The sequence below is a fragment of the Lissotriton helveticus genome, chromosome 7 (genome assembly GCF_964261635.1).
Source record: "Lissotriton helveticus chromosome 7, aLisHel1.1, whole genome shotgun sequence".
Lineage (NCBI taxonomy): Eukaryota > Metazoa > Chordata > Amphibia > Caudata > Salamandridae > Lissotriton > Lissotriton helveticus.
Genome location: NC_136068.1, coordinates 1,063,064,379 through 1,063,079,149, shown reverse-complemented (window position 1 = coordinate 1,063,079,149; position 14,771 = coordinate 1,063,064,379).

Below are 14,771 nucleotides of genomic sequence, written 5' to 3'. Positions count from 1 at the left end.
GTTTGCTTAACTGTTCACCCCATGTTAGATCATTACAATAGAATACTATGAGCTTACTTGATTTGTATAGAATAAATGGTAACATAGACTTTTGTAAAATATTGCTTCCGAATAAAACATATACTTGTCTCTCAGTTGCTGACTAGCTTTTGTCTACACAATGAGTTTAAAGAGCATCCTTAGCTTAGGTAAGAGGGTTCTAATGAGAACCCTCCCTCATGTAACAAACATAATACAATTTGTATCAAACTTGAAGACGAGTGCAGACTGTGGAAATGGAAAGAAAATGAATCGCGCGACTGGCGACACCATCACATGGACGACTTTCATTCTTCATAAAGTGAAGACGCCTTTGAATAATTATACAATTTCAGAAAACCTATATTAATGAGTGTTCCTAGTATAGCCACACTTCCAATGCCTTTGCCTTGTCCAGTGGTCACAGTGCTGGATTATTCCCTGTCCTTAGATTCTTCTTTATAGAGAGTTGATTCCTTTGGCTATTCTTGTCTGAAATCAGTTTAGTTTTAAACTGAATGATTGAGCAACAATATTCAAATGCCTCCATCTCCATTGCAGAATACCATACGTCACCACTCACCCTGCCCCGCCCACGAGACAAATGCAACAAGTGTTTTATTCTTCCATTAACTATGTCCAAAACCTCAAAAACATACATTACTAGATTCCATGGTAAACGTAGTGTGACATTTAGCAACAAAATTACCAACACCGGATCTTCACTCGTAATAAATTGTTATGCTCTCAATCCTTTCTGTACACACATGATCCCATGTAAACCCATCCTTGCATTAATTTCCTTTGCGTTTCAACTACATTCAAGATGTTGTCCACAATTAGAACATTATTCAGAGATCTGTTTCCATCACCTCTCTGATCATACATTCAATTGAGTTTATGCCCTTCTCAATTTCAGTCCATCTTCAGATACATAAAGCATGTGCATATATAATTCTTTGCTCATCAGTGTGTATAAACGACAGAATCTTCAAAATGTCTCTCATTTATATGAGCAACACGGTGTGGTTTTTCCTTTTGTTTCTAATCTCCATCTGCTGGCTGCCAACCATGTTCCCATTTTTATTATTATTTTTACAAACATCTTCTAACACTGTCTTGTACATTTTCACATAAATCTATTTGTTGCACTTCTACATAGTTTTGCAGTGTCCTTTTTCCTTCCGCGCACTCTCAAATTTTTTTTTTTGCTTCACTCCATTCTATGTTCCCAACATGCACACATCTGTAGCTTTTTATTTTATGTGAAGCCTTACTGTGATCTTTAAATGTTCTGTGCTATTCACATAGTCATAGCCAATAGTGTTTCTCACTTCTTGTCAGTGATGGGGTTGCTCGAGTGGTTCACTTTTTAACTCTCCAATTGTTTTTTGCAATATCTGATTATTCAGCATCCATCTCTCATCCTGTTGGAGTCACCACGCTGATTATGCTTTGCAACTCCTCTTAGGCAGCACTTCTTTCTTGCTTTGGTGTATTGTACTGATATATGTGGATGATACTGAAATCTTCTCTTTCCCCTCTTTCACCCTAAAGGTACATTCCTACATCTCTACCTTTCATTTACCTGTCTCCTAACTATTTGCTACTACATAGCCACGGACTTCCTTCCAATTAATGCTGTAAAATCAAATAGATAAACTTCCAACCTCCACAAACCTTGTAATCTCCTTCCCATCTCAGAGACCATCACTCCATCCTCCACGGGGATAAACGAGGGAATGATTATTGATGCTATTGATTCTAAATTGAAGAATCATCTCCTCCACCGCCTAGGGACAGAGTATCAGCTCCTCAGCATTAGAAAAATCCAGCATCATCTCCCTTTCCATCCCAATACAAATCTCCTTTGTACACCTGTTCCATGAACAAGCTATTGCAGTAATCGAAGTAATCAATATTACTGCAATAGCTTGTTCATGGAACTCAACAAGTATGTATTCTCTCCCATTGACAATGTTATCAGCTTCTCATCCTGAACATTCTTCTCCCTTTCACATAAAAAACCCAACACTCCCTCTTGCCTTTAGGGTGTTTGAGTTGCAGCCAATAGCAAAAACCAGCTCAAAATCTGTACCCTAATCTTCAAAACAATTTATGGCTTGGACCCTCACCTGTCACACCTCAACTTGATCACTTTGACCTGCTAATGCTCACAGCTCCCACCGTTTCATGTGCCAAGTGCTGTTTGTGCTATTCCTACCTACTATGTACCCTGAAACCAACAAGCCTTAATTATTAAGTTTAGTTTCACAATCATACAAAATTCCAGCCACACATACTTTTTTTTATTTATTTATATATATTTTTATTAATTATAACACAAGAGTGAAAATATACATATCGGGCATCATTCGGAGGAACATATCGTAATGGCGGAGGGGCAAATCAATTAGGAAAATACACAACAAGTACAAGCATCTGAAAGACATCAATAGCAGTGTAGGGCAGAGGTAAAACAGTACGTTACTGTTAACCTAAGCAAGCATCGCCGAATCCCGCCCACCCAGAATACAGGATATGAAGACCAGACACTCGATACCCGAATATGAGGAATAAAATCAGGAGAATACACCACATTTCTTGTGAAGAAGGGATAAGGGAAAAAGAAGGTCATAGAACAAAAGAAAGGAAAAATAACAAACCCCTCCTCAACCCCCCACCCAGCACCCCTGCGGATGGCTACGACCTAACCCACTAGCAGCGTGCCTGTCGCCCACTAAACTAACCCCAGGGAAGGGAAAAGATGGAGGAGGAAACATCGTAAAAGCAAACACACCCCCGGTCTCCCATACCCCCCGCCAGCAGTGACCACCCGGAGATATAATCGAACCAACATTTGGCAAAATATACAAACCAATCGGGGGAATATAACAAACCACCACCCAGCTCCCAGCACATTACATGGGACAATCCCGGCAGTGAGTCAAGCCACACAATCAAGTCCAAGCCCTCAAGTTCAACCCTGACCAGTACGGCATTTCAGGAGAGTCTCTTGCATTCGAACCACCATCACAAAGGAAAAGGCAGAACGTCCATCAAAGTCCACATCAGTGTTGCAGGAGCGACAAGAGGAGAGAAGGTCACGATAACCACATAACGAATGAGGGAATGTGTCCAGAAATAGCAAATCTCCCCAACAGTCACTGTGGAACTTATTACAGCACAGAAGACTGTCCATATCTATACGGGGCGGCAGCAGGATCAAGCAGGGAACGATAGCGACGATCACGGGCTCCGCTGAGTGTACATTGGGGGCCGGCAAAGCACAGTGAATCCAGGTTCTTCCCGGGGACCCCGATCTCCGGTGTACATTGCACCGCTGGTACCACAGATGTATCAGGACTAGACGGAGAGTCGTGTACCGGCCCCAAGATACCGTCCACTTGCACGATCAGTGTCCGGAACACAGCGGCGGATTGCGAATGGAGCGCCTCAATGGCAGCCATGACGGCCCGTAGCGATGGCGTACTTTCCGTCCGCCCCATCTCCTCTCACGAAGAGGCAGAGCTGGATTCGAACCCCGGAGGCCGGCTTCTCCGGGGTAACAGGCCACGCAAATCCGATGACAATAATGGGTGCTCCCCGTCGTGCCAGATCGACACCGTCGCCGGCAGCGAGGGCCCCAGCCCGTCAACCCCGGGAAGGGCAGGGTCTCCGGGCACCGGACCCCCGAACACGGCAACAGGCGCGGTACGCTGTTGTCTCCACGGTGTATACCGCTCACAATGTCAGCATCAGACAAGCAGTTAACGATGCACTCCGGGGGACCGGGCTCAGTCCAGGTCCAGCGGCCGTTGTTGATCAACTCCAACCCGGATAGGCCAGAAATCGAGGCCCCGGCTCCCACATAATGGTAGGCCGAGAATGGGAACACGGCGTATCTTTGGCATCCGACAAGATAAAAAGCCCGGGATCACACCTTGAGAAGCAGGAATACTTCACGAACCCGGGAGACTGGTGCAAATTCAGGATGGAGAACAGGATATATGAGCTGCTGGCGGAGGTCGGCGGAGCCGAGAGCTTATGCGGCCATCTTGGTTGCTAGCGTAGCTCCTCCCCCCAGCCACACATACTTAAATGTCTTTTGTGCTATCGCAAAGAGGGGGCAGAAGTGTTTGAACTAATGTTTTAGCAAACATTTCATTGCCTTCATTCAAGAGAACAATGGACAGTTTTTTCCTTAAAAAAAAACATCACTAAATTTATTAGTGAAGGTGGTAAATGTTAATTTTTAAGTGCTCCCATAAAGACTTCTTTAGGCGGCAAGGCAATATAGGTTTTGTGACAGTTGTCAAATGTTGTCCTAGGGACTGTTGGACTTGGCCTTTCCCCCAAAATATTTCGCTTTTGCCCCCTAATTTGGGATGTCTCCCCCATGGGAATAAACCTGTATAGGCCATGTGTGGTGTGAGACACCTTGTTAATATGGAATGTCATGTAATGGTGTGAGCACTTGTAAATTTCCTCCATTGTGTAAAATGTACCCTGGTGAAATGCTGTGTTTTTAAAATGGATGCCACGGCCATGGGTTTTGCCACCTAACTGCCATAGGTCAGCGGTCTAGATATTATTATCCAGCCACCCCTAGCTTTTGGAGGGAAAGCCTGGCACCCAGGGTGCTCAAACCCTCCCCTTGAGCCAGTTTAGGCCATGTAAATGTAAATGTAAATGTACAGGAATTTATATAGCGCAAATCACCAAGGGGTTTCTAAGCGCTTGCTTAGGGAACCCGTCCTGGTATTCCCCTGTGAGATAACCCCGGCAGGGTATTCACAAGGTGAAAGCCAGGCATCCCACCGCGAGGGGCCGTTGTGGAGATTAAGCAAGCTATTGCCCAGAGTCGCAGAGTGTGACCCGTGAATCGAGTAGGCACCGGAGCGAGAATTGTCGAGTCCATGGAAATTTTAGGACTCAAGACCCCGCCGAGCCGGGAATTGAACCCTGGTCCCGGGCTGACCTCTGCTTCCAGGTCTGCCTCCTCTAACCAGTGAGCCACACTTCTCCCTCCATCTTTGCCAACATTCTAGAAGGCTCTGGCACTGCCTGGGAGGAGGGTATAAGTAAGGGGGATGTGCCACCAGAGAGTCAGACAGAGCTGGGACAGGAACGAGAGGGGACCTGCTGCGAGGTGCTACCGCCACAGGGGCCTGTGAGCTGGGCCCTGCACCCCTAAACCCCCCCTCTGCTGTCCCCCAGGCCCCTGACGAAGGAGGGCCCCTACCCAGGTAGCTGACGCTGTTTGGACCTTACACCACGCCAGCGCTGCGCGAAAGAAGCGCCCAGGAGGTGAGGAGTGTGCACCTGAGGAACGGTTGTGGGACTGTCTGCCCCCCCCCCTGCTGAAGCTGTGGCCCCTTTGGAAGCGCTGGGCTGTGAGGAGCCTACCGTGAAGCGCTGTGGACGGCTGACTGGCACAAACCTCTGCATTGCCCCGAAGCGCTGTGAGTCCAAAGACTTTTGCAGCCTGTGAAGCGCTATAATTTGGAAGCGCTGGAGAAGTGCTAAATTCCTGCCCCCGCTGCGTGGCCTGAGAAAGGAGCTGAGAGCTGTGTGGGCAGAGGGGGAGGAGCGGTGCGCTGTGAATAGCGCAGTTTGCCGAGGAGAATAGCACCACAGGAGCCTACCCCGTGTTTTGGCGCGCTTTTGCCCCGTGAACTGCGCGGGTGTCACCCCGCAAGATAAATGCTTGAATAAAAGGGAGCCTACCCCTTTCTGCCGCCGTAAATCACCGCCGCGGCCCGGCGCCGCCTTGGAGGGACCCCCACTGTTGTGGTCATCGGCGCGGTGGCCCCCGGTATGAGGAGAGGGCCGCCGATGTGAAGAGAGGGCCGCGTTAGGCCCTAAGGCCGCCGTCACCCTCGTCACGTGACGGGGGCGCCCGGCCGCGTCATTGGCCGCGCCCCCGCCCTTGCTGCGCAGGGATTGGCTGCCGGCCGGGCCGCCAGAGCAGGAGAGCCGACCCTAAGCCCTGGGTTCCTGTGAGGGAGGGAGACCCGGGTGAAGTGCCGGTGCGGGGCCCCCGTGGTCGAGGGGGAGCCCCGGAGAGAGAGCGACCGGAGCGGGAGCCCACCCCGCCGGTTTGTGCCCCGGAGTGAGGGGCTGGCGGAAGAGGAGGGGCCGGGGCACACTGTCGGTGCCAGCCCCGCCGCCACAGGAGAAGCGCCGCCGCCGGACCTGAGGAGCTCCGTGGTGAGGAAGGAGCCGCCTCCTCCCACGAAGGAGTGGGAAGCTGTCCCAGAGCCCCGGGTCCCAGGTAGGGGCCCGGGTGAAGGCAAAGGAGGTGCTGCGGGCCCCCAGTGAGCTGAGGGGAGCCCCGGGATAGAGGAGGCTGACGGAAGCCCCGGGTCTTGAGGAAGAGGAGGGGCCCGGGTGACGCCAAAAAAGGGGTGCCCCGAGTGTTGCGGCAGGCCCCACGGCTGTCTGCCAGAGCACGGAGGGGGGACCTCGAGGCACATTGCCGGTGCCTGCCCCCTCCGCCCCGAAAACCTGGAGAAGACTGAGGAGGCCGGAGAGAGCCTTGGAACAGTCGGTGAGTGGTGGACTGTTGGGCCCGGACCTAAGTGGGGCCCCCGTGTCTGGTGGGTGGGGCCTAGAGTCAGGGCACGGGTTCGGTGTCCCTCCCCCCCACCCCTGTTAACGGATAAGGGCCCGAGTGCCCAGAACACAGGCAAAGGCCGCTAGTGACTGCTGGGCCATGAAAGTAGCCCCTGGCTGGAGAATTAGTTAATCACAGGATACCAGTTAGGACCTACTGAACTGCCTACAGAGACCCCTGCTCATCCTAGAAGCCATGGGGGAAACGTAGAATGTTGTAGGGGCCCCCAGGGAAATGTTTGTTACGCGTAGCCAGGTGATATGCCTAATGAAATGCACATTTTTACCTGTTGCCTGATGTTCCCTGAAATGTTTAGGCCTGACATCCAATCTATATGTTTATGCCCCGAGGAGGGTTTGCCCTAGGTTGAGGTTCATAGGCCTAGAGTCAGGCCCATGTTAAATACTCATGTTCCGGGCTAATGTGATTTGGGCCTAGTGTTAATGTGACTTCTACCTGCATGACCTCCCCGAGTTAGGGCCAAGTCTTATGTTAATGCTGGGTTGATGTTTAGGCAGATGGTTTAGCGCCCAGTGTGCTGAGAGCCTAGTATTAATGCCCCTGTTAATGGTGGGTATCCCCATGCGTTAAGCTGCTGAGAAGACGCCCATAGGTCAGGCCTACTGCCCCTACGCTAAGGGCTGTCCTAAGGGTCGCGGTGGTGACTGCGCCCCCTGTCCATGATTGGGTGTCCTGTGGCTAAGGTTACTGAGGCCCAGGTATGCTGTTGTTTTACACCTGATGGGTGATTGTATGCTTTTGTGCCCACAAGGCAAGTGAATGTGCCTTTTCTTACAGGTTTGGGCCTGGTGAGCCCCTATGCTGGCCGGACGTGTTATTCCTGGCCCTTGTTGTGCCCCATGTTAATGAGCAAGCCTTGCTGATTTATTACAGGTGCTCCTGTCTGTTAATATGTGCTGTTATGCCGGGAAGCTTTTCCTTTACAGGGGTCGGGTTGGAGTTATAGTGCACGGTGTATACTTCTGCTAAGGTTGTATTTTGCAATTACAGCCTTCCACTAAAGATTAGTGCCTGAATTGGCCCCGCCATATTGACCCCAGGTTCAATGTTAATTTAATCACATTCTTCTTTATTTCAGCCATGGACTTACAGACTCGGCCCTTACTTCCTATGTAAATAATCCCCCCCCCGATACATTTGGCGCCGTGTTGTGATACCACTGTTTATGCATTTTTGCCTTGCCGGTTGGAGATATACTAAACTACTTACTAATTTTCCAACGCAAGCTGGTGTCCTGCTTCTTTTGTGGTGTGCCTGGTGTGTCGTCTGTGGGTACTGCGTGAGTGCTTCACATGTCCTCCGAAGTTTGGCCTGCCCGCTTGGTTCCGTGCTAACTCCCTGGAGATTTGGTAACCCCATATCTGACATTGTTGGCGAGCGGTGGGATAGGACTTGTGTTTGCGCAGTACCACAGCGGCCACAGGTTACACTGCAAATAGAGATTGGAATGTAATCACAGTTTTTGTGTATTATTGTTTGGCTGATTAGTGTGGTTTCTTTATCATTATTGTATTTCCTCCTAAAAAGTGTTTTGAATCGTGTCCCCCTTGTTCCACTGTGGGGGTGTCCCGGGTGTACCTCGCCACGATGGGGTTGGTTTATGATGAGGTGGAACTGATGGATTATACCGAACAGGAAGTGATAGACTTCCTCAAGGAGAGAGGGATACCCCCAGTAGGAAACATTAGAAGAAAGTTGTTTCTCTATGAGGCCCTCAAGAGGGGGGAGCCCTTAAAGATCGGTGGGGACCTGTCTGATTACCCCCCCCCCCGAGTATTTGAAGGGTGGATTCGGTAGAAGCCAGTGGGAGGGCTCCCAATCCATAACCCTGGACGGTAATTACCCCGATGAAGAGGAGGAAGAGTTTGATAGGGCGGAGATGCCAGGAGCTGATGAGGACACCATAGAGAGGGAGTCCCGCCCTGGGTCCAGTCCCGGGGGCATTGCCCCATCCCTTTCCCTGTCCCCAGAAGAGTGGGTAGATAGGAGGGAAGAAAGGGAGCATCAGCTAGCGCTGGAGAAGCTCAGGTTGGAGCAGGCCACGGAGCTAGCGCAGCTGAGGTTGCAAGAGCAGAGGCTAGAGACAGAAATGGTCCTTGCCCAGGAGAGAATGGCAGAGGCAGAGAGGGCCTTTGCCAGGGAGAGAGTAGCTCAGGTGGGTAGGTTGTCCCCTGAGAGCGGTTTTAGGAGTCTGGATACACCGGTGAGGGTGGGATGCAGTGGTGGCAGCGAGTGTTGGTCCAGTGCAAGGAGTCCCACTCCTGAAGCCCAGGAGACGGTGCCTGATTCCCAGGAAGAGGGGGACAGGTTAGTGTTCAGGGGCAGGGGAAAACTGTCCCACCAGTCCTGGGGAGAGTTTGAGGAGGAGTGTTGGACTGCATTGGAGGATTGGGTGGTGAGGAGAGTAGTGGAGGATTGGGAAGGGCTGTGCCATGCCGTTATCCGGGAGCGCATGCTGAGGAGTTGTGTCCCAAGTCTGCGTCACCATCTGCTGCAGCGTGGGTTCTCAGACCCCAGGGAACTTGCACGGGAGGCAGACCTCTGGGTAAGTGCCAGAGAGTCTGAGAGGGCATTGGGGAGTGATCCTAAAGGGAGTGGTGCAGGGATCTTCCGACCCAGCGAGGCGGGAGAGGTGAGCAAAAGCCCAGCTAGGTCCCAGGATAGTGAGAGGGTTGTAGGGCCTCACATCCCATCTACAGGAGGGAGTGAGACGGGGAGGTGTCCCGAGGTGCCCCAACCACAGTCACAGGGCCTGGAGAGTTTGGTAAGTGAACCCCAGGTTGGCAGCCTAGGCTGTCCTGATATGCCTTCCAGTGAAGGGGGTCCCCTCGTGTCAGGAGAACCCGGAGCATCAGTAATCGGAGCTCCAATGGTTATGGGGTCTGTCCAGTCGCAGGGTTTCGATCCTGGACTGGGGTTCCAGGTTCAGGCGTTGCCTGACCTGGAGGGTTGGGTACCTGTAATTAAGGTCCCTACCAGTTTGACTCCCAGGGGTACTTCTCCGGGTAGGAGGGTGCGGAACTCTGGGAGGGGGTGCAGAGGGAGGAAGGTCTCTCCTCTGTCCTCAGCCACAGGGCGCAGATCCCGGGTTGGGTGGCCAGGTTGAGGGTTTGCCAGACCTGGCGGGTGGGACATCTGTAATCAGAGTCCCCCCAGATTTGACTCTCAGGGGTACTACTCCAGTTAGGAGGGTGCGGAACTCTGGGAGGGGGTGCAGGGGGAGAGAGGACTCGCCCCTGTCACCGGTTCAACCTGAGGGTTTCTACTCCAGGTTGGGGAGAGAGAGGTGTTCTGAGGGTGTCCCGCGTAGGAGAAGAGGGCGGAACCCCAGAAGGAGAGGTAGGGGGAGGAGAGCCTCACCCCTGAGAGCTGGTCAGCCTGAGGGTGTAGACCCCAGGTGGGTGGACCAGTGGCAATTTGGAAAGAGGAGAGTAGTCCAAGAGTACTACAAGCCTGAGGCTAGAGCCTCCCACTCTATGAAGAAACAAGGGCCAGAGACTTCTGGATGGCCTAGACGCCAGTCCTGGCCACATCCCACTAGAGAACACCAGTGGGGTGGTTTTGTTGGTGAAGGGAGGGTTGCGAGAGAGAACCATTGGGTTCCAGAGTGGAGAAGGGACTGCAGGTGCTCCTGTAGTTGCCGGCCTGCGTCCACCTTTTTCCGCCCCAAGCAGGGAAGCCCATCAAGGTATTGATTGGTCTACCCTGGCTTTTGGCTGGGGGGGGGAGTTGTGTTGGACTTGGCCTTTCCCCGAAATTTTTCGCTTTTGACCCCCTAATTTGGGAAGTATCCCCCATGGGAATAAACCTGTATAGGCCATGTGTGGTGTGAGACACCTTGTTAATATGGAATGTCATGTAATGGTGTGAGCACTTGTAAATTTCCCCATTTGTGTAAAATTCACCCTGGTGAAATGCTGTGTTTTTAAAATGGATGCCATGGCCATGGGTTTTGCCACCTGACTGCCATAGGTCAGCGGTCTAGATATTATTACCCAGCCACCCCTAGCTTTTGAAGGGAAAGCCTGGCACCCAGAGTGCTCAACCCCTCCCCTTGAGCCAGTTTAGGCCAGCCTTGCCAACATTCTAGAAGGTTCTGGCACTGCCTGGGAGGAGGGTATAAGTAAGGGGGATGTGCCACCAGAGAGTCAGACAGAGCTGGGACAGGAACGAGAGGGGACCTTCTGTGAGCTGGGCCCTGCACCCCTAAACCCCCCCCCTGCTGTCCCCCGGGCCCCTGACGAAGGAGGGCCCCTACCCAGGTCGCTGACGCTGTTTGGACCTTACACCACGCCAGCGCTGGGCGAAAGAAGCACCCAGGAGGTGAGGAGTGTGCCCCTGAGGAACTGTTGTGGGACTGTCTGGCCCCCCTGCTGAAGCTGTGGCCCCTTTGGAAGCGCTGGGCTGTGAGGAGCCTACTGTGAGGCGCTGTGGATGGCTGACTGGCACAAACCGCTGCATTGCCCCGAAGCGCTGTGAGTCCAAAGACTTTTGCAGCCTGTGAAGCGCTATAATTTGGAAGCGCTGGAGAAGTGCTAAATTCCTGCCCCCGCTGCGTCGCCTGAGAAAGGAGCTGAGAGCTGTGTGGGCAGAGGGGGAGGAGCGGTGCGCTGTGAATAGCGCCGTTTGCCGAGGAGAATAGCACCACGGGATCCTACCCCGTGCTTTGGCACGCTTTTGCCCCGTGAACTGGGCAGGTGTCACCCCACAAGATAAATGCTTAAATAAAAGGGAGCATAACCCTTTCTGCCGCCGTAAATCACCGCCGCGGCCCCGTGCCGCGTTGGAGGGACCCCCACTGTTGTGGTCATCGGCGCGGCGGCCCCCCGGTATGAGGAGAGGGCCGCCGATGTGAAGAGAGGGCCGCGTTAGGCCCTGAGGCCGCCGTCACCCTCGTCACGTGACGAGGGCGCCCGGCCGCGTCATTGGCCGCGCCCCCGTCCTTGCCGCGCAGGGATTGGCTGCCGGCCGGGCCGCCAGAGCAGGAGAGCCGACCCTAAGCCCTGGGTCCCTGTAAGGGAGGGGGACCCGGGTGAAGCGCCGGTGCGGGGCCCCCATGGTCGAGGGGGAGCCCCGGAGAGAGAGCGACCGGAGCGGGAGCCCACCCCGCCGGTCTGTGCCCCGGAGTGAGGGGCTGGCGGAAGAGGCGGGGCTGGGGCACACGGTCGGTGCCAGCCCCGCCGCCACAGGAGAAGCGCCGCCGCCGGACCTGAGGAGCTCCGTGGTGAGGAAGGAGCCGCCTCCTCCCACGAAGGAGTGGGAAGCTGTCCCAGAGCCCCGGGTCCCAGGTAGGGGCCCGGGTGAAGGCGAAGGAGGTGCTGCGGGGCCCCCAGTGAGCTAAGGGGAGCCCCGGGATAGAGGCCGACGGAAGCCCCGGGTCTTGAGGAAGAGGAGGGGCCCGGGTGACGCCGAAAAAGGGGTGCCCCTAGTGTTGCGGCAGGCCCCACGGCTGGCTGCCCGAGCACGGAGGGGGGACTTTGAGGCACATTGCCGGTGCCTGCCCCCTCCGCCCCGAAAACCTGGAGAAGACTGAGGAGCCCGGAGAGATCTTTGGAACAGTCGGTGAGTGGTGGACTGTTGGGCCCGGACCTAAGTGGGGCCCCCGTGTCTGGTGGGTGGGGCCTAGAGTCAGGGCACGGGTTCGGTGTCTGCCCCACCCCTGTTAACGGATAAGGGCCCGAGTGCCCAGAACACAGGCAAAGGCCGCTAGTGACTGCTGGGCCATGAAAGTAGCCCCTGGCTGGAGAATTAGTTAATCACAGGATACCAGTTAGGCCCTACTGAACTGCCTACAGAGACCCCTGCTCATCCTAGAAGCCATGGAGGAAACGTAGAATGTTGTAGGGGCCCCCAGGGAAATGTTTGTTACGCATAGCCAGGTGATATGCCTAATGAAATGCACATTTTTACCTGTTGCCTGATGTTCCCTGAAATGTTTAGGCATGACATCCAATCTATATGTTTATGCCCCGAGGAGGGTTTACCCTAGGTTGAGGTTCATAGGCCTAGAGTCAGGCCCATGTTCAATACTCATGTTCCGGGCTAATGTGATTTGGGCCTAGTGTTAATGTGACTGCTACCTGCATGACCTCCCCGAGTTAGGGCCAAGTCTTATGTTAATGCTGGGTTGATGTTTAGGCAGATGGTTTAGCGCCCAGTGTGCTGATGGCCTAGTATTAATGCCCCTGTTAATAGTGGGTATCCCCATGCGTTAGGCTGCTGAGAAGACGCCCATAGGTCAGGCCTACTGCCCCTACGCTAAGGGCTGTCCTAAGGGTCGCAGTGGTGACTGCGCCCCCTGTCCATGATTGGGTGTCCTGTGGCTAAGGTTACTGAGGCCCAGGTATGCTGTTGTTTTACACCTGATGGGTGATTGTATGCTTTTGTGCCCACAAGGCAAGTGAATGTGCCTTTTCTTACAGGTTTGGGCCTGGTGAGCCCCTATGCTGGCCGGACGTGTTATTCCTGGCCCGACGTTTCTCCGGGTATGAAATAGAATGTGTGTAATGTGTGTATTTGGCAAGGGCAATTTATTTGAAAATCTCGCGGTAGACAAAATTTTTTGTTTCATTAGAATCGGGACGGAGAAGGCCCAGCTGCAACCCTGGTTGATGATAGCAGGCGCGTGTAATTGGTGTAGTGATCCGCCGCCTGAGCCCGGCTAAAGCCCTGGTTGATGTTAGCAGGCGCGTGTAATGTCGTTGAATGAGAGAGTTATCAGCCGCGGGTAAATCCGTTTAATGAGAGAGTTGAGTGACAGCGAGTAGGAGAGGCTGCAGTAACTGTCCCCGCAGACACGCTCATTTGCGTGTTCCCCCGCTTGAGGCCCAGATGCAGGCCTGTTTGATGTTACCATGTGCGTGTTCCCCCCGTTTGATTCCCAGCTGCAGCCCTGGTTGATGGTAGCAGGCGCGTGTAATTTCGTTGAATGAGAGAGTTCAGTAACAGCGCGCAGGAGAGGCTGCAGTAACGTTACTTACCACACCTCCAGCTGAACGCGTTTGTCACGCCCCCAGCACACGGCCACAGCAGACGATCTTCTGATTAATGTACGACCCACATGGCATGAAGGGCGGAACGTAGCACACGCCCCCAGGGTTTCTCACGCCCCCAGCGTGCCCCTTGATGCGGCGCAATTGTGTTCACATGGCATGAAGGCCGGACACACGCCCCCAGCATTTCTCACGCCCCCAGCGTGTCACGCCCCCAGCGTGCCAATTGATGCTGCGCAGCAACATAATTGGCACTTGTGTGTACGACTCACATGGCATGAAGGGCGGACACACGCCCCCAGCGTTTGTCACGCCCACAGCGTTTGTCACACCCCAGCACACGCCCACAGCCCACGATATGATGGCCGTACCACACGCCCCCAGCGTTAGTCACGCCCCCAGCCCACGCCCACAGCACAACGCAGACACACCCACAAGGGACTACTTTGCTGGCACGGTTCTTTTACCTTTTTTTTTTTAAAACCTTTATTGAAAAAAGCAACAGTGACATGCGCAGGCCCACAATCACCAGGGCCGGCCGCAAAGACAGCAAATAAGAACAGGAGAGACGTACACTGAAACATCAAACAGGATTTTCAACAGTACACTAAACGTGGCTGTGGGATTCGCAAAACAAAGGATAGGAGGTTTTCGTTTTTAAGTATAAGAAAGGAGTAGGGCTGCATCATCAATGGCGTCACACCTTGCAAGCGAAATACACAAAGGAGATGGGGGGGACGTACCCCAGTTACAACCAAGAGCAGGCAATGACCTCAGCAACTAATAAATCTAGCCAGCCGCGGAGGCAGAACAGGGCAGAAGGCAATAAAACAGTATTCGACATCGCTGAGTACCACCCCAAAGGACCCCACCCCCCGAGGACAGAAATACACATACAGGTTCAGACGCCAACGGGATGAAGAAGTGTAAAAAAGAAACAGCCAACCCTACGGAAGAGGAAAAGACCCTCCCAAAGCTAGAAAAGAGCGAAAGGGACCATAGAACAAAACAAACTAAAACAACAAACCCCCCCACACCCACCACCCTGCACCCCTGTAATGGCTACAGCCTAACCCACTAACAGCGTGCCTGTCGCCCCGGAACTGCCCCACAGAAGGGAA